At 39.7% G+C, this 8,017-nt stretch overlaps 1 pseudogene; it reads left to right on the top strand.

Annotated features, from left to right (window-relative positions):
* The first annotated feature begins 5,988 nt into the window (after positions 1-5,988).
* Positions 5,989-6,394, top strand: LOC118652165 (annotated as a pseudogene).
* The last annotated feature ends 1,623 nt before the right edge of the window (positions 6,395-8,017 follow it).

The following is an 8,017-nucleotide window of genomic DNA, read 5'->3' as shown; positions in this document are numbered from 1 at the left end:
TTAAAAAAAAACTATGAACAAATTCCTATGCACACTGCACATATCTTATTTTGAAGTAAAAAAACAAAACGGGAACAAATACAATATTTGTATTTGGATGTGGCCTGCGGACCGTAGTTTGAGGACCCCTGATTTAAGATATACTGATTGGGTTATCTGGTCAGATGTCATAATTAGCAAAGTTGTTTTTTTCTTCTTAAATCCAAAATTAATAGATGAACACAAATAATGATTTACTTAATGGTAGTAAAGAATGTGTTTCCTGCTATTTGAAAGAAATTGTCTCATTGCTAGTTTATATTTCTGATTTAACTTCTATAGCCAAAGGCACTGCTGTGCTTTTTACCTGAATTTCTAAATATAGACTTTAGTTTATTGTAAACACACACACACACACACACACACACACACACTAAAAATAAAAAATAAAAGAGTAACTAAAAATGAATAGTTCTTTTTGAGTATACACTGGTTAAACTGAGTTGCCATGGTAACCCAGGACACAAAAATGCTTTTGAGAAAGAGGTATTTTTTTGGTTTGAATTTATCTGATTATTTAATTGCTAGAGGCCTGGTGCATGAAATTCATGCATGGGTGGGGTCCCTAGGCCTGGCCGGTGATCAGGGCCGATCAAGTTCCCCACCTTCCCGCCTCCTCCTTCCCTCGCTGCCTGCATCCACTGCCACTCAGCCCCGCCCTGGCCAGGCGATTGGGTCCTGCTGGCCAGGGAGAAGGCCAAATGCCACCAAAGCAGGTGGGTGGTGGGCCAATTGGGGCCTGCCGGCCAGGGGGAGAAACACAGGAGGGTGGCCACTGGCCCCAAGTAGGGAGCCAGCCCTCAGCCCCCTGGGAAAGGGACCCCGTCCGCCGCCACCCCCAGTTCCCCAGCCCAGCCCAAGGGCCTGGCCAAGATCAGGCAATCGAGACCTGCTGGTCACGGGGGAGGAGCTGGGAGGTTGGCTAGCAGGCCCCATCGGTGACCCGGGCAAGGGGCTGGGGGCAGCTCCTGCATTGAGCATCTGCCCTCTGGTGGTCAGTGCATGTCATAGCAACCAGTCATTCTGGTCATTCCAGTTGTTCCTTCATAAGTGTCACTTAGGTTTTTATATATATAGATGTATACTGGGAAATGTCTTTACTTTTCACCAGCATAAAGGCTGAAATGTATAGAGTTATTTTGTGTGTTTTCATTCTGCTGCATAGAGAAGGGTTTTATATTTTCTTAAAAGTTAATAAACTCCTTTTCTTTTTACCGCTTATATAGGGTGTCCCAAAATTCACGCAAGATTGCAATTCAATTCAATTGCAAATCTTGCGTGAATTTTGCGACACCCTATATCTTACTGCAAACACAAAAACTTTGTTTCTGTTCTTAATTAAATTTTGGCCAGGTATTTAGTCATTTCTTTTTGTCTTTCATGATGAGAGTTATTTCCTTTCTTTTATTTAAACTGGAGAGATATCCTTGGATTCCTTAAAAACATATACACACACATTACTAATAAGAAAATGTCATGCAAGCTATATCATAGATTAAAACAGGAAAACAAACCTTCCAAACATAATAAAAGGAAAAATGTCTATTTTTCAAAAGCATACTCATGAATTCAGTCACTCATTCCAGAATAATTTCATAGGAAACCTACTATGCATAAAGTATTTTGATAGGTGCTAGACTTTAAACTCTATTAAAACAATTTATAAAGACTCATTTGAGGTTCTATAATTTTAGATATTGAGTGACATTTTAATTGACTTTCAAAGGCTTTTTTATCTATAACAAACTGAAGGTTTTCTGTTTTATTTTGTTTTGTTTATTGTTGACAGTATTACAGGTGACTCCCATTTCTCCCTTTTTGCCCCCCTCCACTAAACCCCAGCCCCAACCGAGACCTTGCCCATACTATTTTCTGTGTCCCTAGGTTACTAATATATGCATATATGTAATTTGTTAATCTCTTCCTGTCCCCTCCTACTCCTCTATAATCTGTTATTCTATTCCATGCATCCCTATCTCTGGACCTATTGTGTCCATTAGTTCATTTTGTTCATTATATTTCACATATAAGTGAGATCATGTGATATTTGTCTTTCTCTAACTAGCTTATTTTGCTTAGCATAATAGTCTCCAGATCCCTCCATACTATCTCAAAGGGTAAGAGCTTCTTCTTTCTTATAGCCTCATTAGAGGCCCGGTGCACGAATTCATGCACCAGTGGGGTCCTTAGGCCTGGCCTGCAGGATCAGGCTGAAATTGGTTCTCTTACATCCCCTGAGGGGTCCTGGATTGCGAGAGGGCACAGGCCAGGCTGAGGGATCCCACCAGTGCATGATCGGGGTGGGGGAGGGATGGGAGAGGTTGGCCAGTAAGGGAGGAACCGTGGGAGAGCTCCAGGGCTTGTTGGGCCTGTCTTGCCCAGTCCTGATTGGCTGGACCCCAGCAGCAAGCTAACATAACAGTCGGAGCATCTGCCCCCTGGTGGTCAGTGCACATCATAGCGACTGGTTGGTTGACTGACTTTTGAGAACTTTTTCATATGTATATTGGCCCTCTGTATGTCCTCTTTGTAGTAGTGTCTATTCAGGTCCTCTGCTCACTTTTTAAATTGGATTGTTTGTCTTTTTGGTGTTGAGTTTAGTGAGTTCTTTGTATATTTTGGAAATTAAACCCTTATCAAATGTATCATTGGAAAATATAGTTTTCCATATAGTAGGATCCTTTTTCATTTTGTTGATGGTTTCTTTTGCTGTGCAGGTTTTTATTTTGATGTAGTCCTATTTGTTTATTTTCCCCCTTTGTTTCCCTCGCCCTAGTTAGTGGTCATCAAACTGCGGCTTGAGAGCCACATGCGGCTCTTTGGCCCCTTGAGTGTGGCTCTTCCACAAAATACCTACTTCTGCGCATGGGCCACAAAGTTTCAATTGCACTGTACATGTGCGCCCGCACGTGGTATTTTGTGGAAGAACCACATTCAAGAGGCCAAAGAGCTGTATGTGGCTCATGAGCCGCAGTTTGCTGACCAGGGCCCTAAGTCATGTATCCATAAACATATTGCTAGAAGAGATGTCTGAGATTTTACTTCCTATGTTTTCTTCCAGAATTTTTTATAGTTTCCTGACATATTTAAGTCTTTTATCCATTTTTAGTTTAGTTTATTCTTGTGTATGGTGTAAATTGGTGGTCTAGTTTCTTTTTTCTTTTCCATGTACCTGTCTAATTTCCCCAACACCATGTATAGAGGAGACTATATTTACTCTATTGTATGCTGTTACCTCCTTTGTCAAGTATTAATTGAGCATAATGGCTTGGGCCAATTTCTGGGATCTCTGTTCTGTTCCATTGGTTTATATTCTTGTTGTTGTGCCAGTATCGGGCTGTTTTGATTACAATGGCTTTGTAGTATAGTTTGTTATCCAGTATTGTGTTCCATCTAATATGGTTATTCTTTCTCAAGATTGCTACAGCCATTTGGGATCTTTTTTGGTTCCATAAAATTTTTGGAGTATTTGTTCTAGATCTGTGAAATAAGCTATTGGTAATTTAATAGGAATTGCATTGAATCTATAGATTGCTTTGGGTAGTGTGGATATTTTAATGATGTTGATTTGCCCAACCCATAAATACATTCTTCCATTTATTTGTATCTTCATCTATTCCTTTTTAAAATGTCGTATAGTTTTCCAAGTACAGTTCTTTTACCTTCTTTGTTAAGTTTATTCCCAGGTATCTTTTGTTGTTGTTATTGCAATACTAAATGGGATTGTTTTTTCAGTTTCCCTTTCTGAAAGTTCATTATTAGTATGTAACAATGCCATTGAGTTCTGGGTATTAATTTTGTATTTTACTACATTGCTGAATTTATTTACTAAATATAGTAGGGTTTTTTATAGTAGTATTTTGATGGACTCTTTAGGGTTTCCTATGTACAATATCATGTCATCAGTGAATAATGACAGTGAGGTGTTAAACTCCCCTACTATTGCCATGACTGGGTTGGATCAGTGATTATAGAGTTGGACTACATACCAGGGGATCATGGGTTTGATTCCCAGTCAAGGGCATGTACCTCAGTTGCAGGTTCCCCAGCCACAGTTAAGGGCACATGTGGGAGGCAACCAATCAATGTATTTCTCTCCTCTCTCTCTCTCTCTCTCTCTCTCTCTCTCTCTCTCTCTTTCTCTCTCTCTCTCTCTCCTCCCTTCCTTCTACTCTCTCTAGAAATCAATGGGAAAAATATCCTTGGGTGAGGATAAAAAAATAAAATAAAATAGTAAATAAAGTCCCCTGCTATGACTGCATTGCTATTGATATCTCCCTAAAGGTCTTCCTAGAATTTCTTATATATATTTAGATATTCTTATATTGTGTACATATAAATTTACCAGGGTTGTATCCTCTATTTGGAACTATCCTGAGGATATTTTTTCATTGATTTCCAAAGATGTGATGGGAGGGGAGAGACAGAGAGAGAGGAGAAATGTCCATGTGAGAGAGACACATTGATTGGCCACCCTCTGCGTGCACCCAGGGCTGGGGCTCAAACCTGAAACCAAGGTCCATGCTCTTGACCAGAATTGGACCCAGGACCCTTCAGTCTGTGGGCTGATGCTCTATCCACTAAGTCTTTAATTACTATTAATTTCTTTGTCATTTTAATTACTATGTGTCTTGGGGTGTGTGTCTTAGTGTTCATCTTGACTGGAACTCTCTGTGCTTCCTGAAGTTGTGTGACTTTTACCTTCACCAGGTTAGGAAATTTTCGTCATTATTTCTTTAAATAGATCCTCTATTCCTTGCACACTTTCCTCTCCTTCTTGTACCCTTATGATGTGAATATTGTTACATTTCATGTTGTCCCAAAGTTTCCTTAAATTATCCTCCTGCTTTTTTTTCCCTTTCTGCTTTTTAATTCATTTTTCTTTTTGCTGCGCCAATTGGATGTTTTTCTATCTTGTGTTCCAAGTCATTTATTCAATCTTCTGCCTCATTCACTCAACCTTTGATTCCTTCCAGTGCATTCTTGATGTCAGACATGTTATTTTTCATTTCTGAGTGGTTCCTGTTCATGGTTTCTATTTCTTTTTTCATGCTATTGTAGTTTCCACTATGTTTCTTGTAATTCTCACTAACTTCCTTGAGTATCCTTATAACCATTACTTTGAAATTTATATCTGATAAATTGCCTCCATTTTGTTTAGCTCCTTTTCTGAAGTTTCCTCATTTTCTCTCATTTGGGAACTATTTCTTTGTCTCCCTATTTTTGCTGTCCCTTTGTATTTGTTTCTATGTATTAGATCAAACTGCTATACCTTGCATTTTTCATAGGGTGGCCTTATTAAGTAAGTGTTTTATGGGACACAGTGGTGCCATCTCTTTGATCTCCTGAGCTGGATGCTCTAAAAGTATTCTTTGTGTGGGTTCTTTGGGATCTCCTGTTGTAATTGTGTCTTAATTATTGTTGTCCCATTCATGGGTGGAATCTCTTGTCAGGCAGGCTGACTGGTAGGCTCAACCTGACCACTTTGCATAAGCTGCTGTGCAGATGCTAACAGAAAAAAAACAACAAAAAACAATAAACAAAACAAAACCATAGAAAAGACTACCTATAATAACAACAAAAGCAACCACAGAAGAAAAGAGAATTAGGAGGAAGAAAATAGGACAAGATTACTAAAGGAAAAGAAATAATATGAGAAGGAAAAGAAAAGGGAAGAAACAGGAATATGAAAGGGCAGAAGGAAAGAAAACAAGTAAGAATAAAAACTAGGAGAAAGTAAATGATATGGAAGAAAACAGGAAGAAAAAACTTATGATAAGGAACGACAAGAAAGAAGAAAGACATAAAAACAGGAAAAGTGAAAAAGACAAGAAAGCAGGAGAAAGAAGAAAAACAGAATGAGAAAAGTTAGAGATAGGAAAGAAAAGAGGCCGCACTCCCATCATCGCACTCCGCTCCGCTCAGGTCTCGCATGACTCCGTGCCCACCATGGCCTCCATCCAGCAGCTGGTAGGGAGATAGCACTTAGTGGAGAGCAAAGGCTTCGACGAGTACATGAAGGAATTAGGCGTGGGAATGGCTCTGTGGATAATGGGCGCCATGGCCAAGCCAGATTGTGTCATCTCTTCCGACAGCAAACCTCACTGTCAAAACTGAGAGCACGCTGAAGACCATCCAGTTCTCATGCAATCTGGGAGAGAAGTTTGAAGAGATCACAGCAGATGGCAGGAAAACTCAGACCGTCTGCCACTTCGTCAATGGCGCGCTGGTCCAGCACCAGAAGTGGGACGGGAAGGAGAGCACCATCATGCGGCGGCTGGAGGGCGGGAGGCTAGTGGTGGAATGTGTCATGTACAATGTCAACTGTACTCGGATCTATGAGAAAGTGGAGTAAAAATTCCATCATCCTTCCAGATGGGAATTAGCCATGAGGATAAATAAGCTCAGTGCAATGAGCAAATTTCTCCACACTTTTTTCCCATTACTGTGTTCAGTTATCACAACCATGTTACATGCAACTATTTCTGAATTGGTTTAATTAAGAGCGACCATTTCGTTAGTAAATAAATGTTTATGCAAAAAAAAAAAAGAAAGAAAAAAGAGAGACTAAATTAATAAAGCAACAGAGAAGAGACAGTGAAACCTCAGTTTTTGAACTTAATTTGTTCTGGAAGGCTGTTCAGAAGCAATTTGTTAAAAAAAATAATAATAATTACTTTTTCCCATTATAAATAATGTAAATTGAATTAATTTGCTCCAGACCACCAAATAATTCCTTGTTTTAATCTGTCTTATATACAGTACATGTCTAATGTACTGTTTAATCTATAAACAAACACTTCTTAAATTTATTGAACCACCCCCTACGAGCCTTAAATTAATAATTTTCAGTACTCATTCCAGGGGTGATTTTTAGGAAGGCAGTATGCAGTATTTTCACATATCACTGCCTCCAAAATGCTGTCACTGCTAACTGCTTTTTCTTTATCCAAATCAATAACAGTTTTTCTACCTCTTCAATTGCCTGTGATCATTTTTTCTTTCACACCCTTAGCAGCATTATCACTCTTGTTGGCTTCTTCATGTTTTAAAATTGTGTTAATCATCCATTTTGCCAGTAACAAAAGCAAAGAAGAAAAAAAAACACAAAAATATTCACAATACAATCTCCTGAGATGTTATCTATGTGAGGTTTAGTGGTAAAATGATTCACATTCTCTCCTTTGTTTGTGCTGTGAGAGACACCTTTTGTCATGCTGATATATCAGCATGAAAGAGTGACCAGGTTGAAGACCAAAGTTTTGTTCAAGACTGAGACATTTTTCCATGAGTAACTTGGTCAAGAACCTAATTGTTTGAGATGGGATATATTCAATAACTGAGGTTTGACTAATGCAAAAAAAATGCACACCAAAAAATAGTGAAGTGACATTTGTCTTAGCAGAGTATAGTGCCTCTTGGGAGCTCCCCTTTAATCTTGTTCTTCTGTTGACTGAGTGTGACTATTTGTCTGCCAATTCTGGGCTTCCTGGGAGGTACTTTGGTGCTAGCCACTGTCAGAAGCTCTCCATGTTTGGCTCTCAGCAACCTGTTATAAGCTTCAAGCCATCCAGTTTGTGTCTGTCTCCACAGGATATGACTGCACGCAGGAAAGGCCAACCTTCACTCTAAGGCCTGTTTGTTAGCAGCATAAGACTCATGGACAGGTCAGCAAACTTCCCCAGGTTCCCCAGGCTCTGCCTCTGCTCGCCTTCACCTTCTGGCCAGTTGTCAATCTTAATCACTGAAAATGCTGTTTCTGAGAGAGTTTTGGTGGAATTGAGAATATAAAACCTACGGGTCTCCTGTGAGGGGGAGGTGCCTTTCAGATTTCAAGGGAAATGGTGGGTGTGTTTCATCATCTCAGAGCACTCCTCTGAGAGTGTCCCAATATTTTCCTGTCCTCAGCTGGGTGGAGATCCTCCTATGCTGTTCAGTGGGACAGTTGGAAACCAGGAGTTTCTATCAGCTCTCCTGT

The sequence above is a fragment of the Myotis myotis genome, unplaced genomic scaffold (genome assembly GCF_014108235.1).
Source record: "Myotis myotis isolate mMyoMyo1 unplaced genomic scaffold, mMyoMyo1.p scaffold_m19_p_3, whole genome shotgun sequence".
In the NCBI taxonomy this organism is placed as follows: Eukaryota; Metazoa; Chordata; class Mammalia; order Chiroptera; family Vespertilionidae; genus Myotis; species Myotis myotis.
The sequence above is the reverse complement of the archived record's forward strand: the minus strand, read 5'-3'. Positions and strand labels throughout refer to the sequence as shown.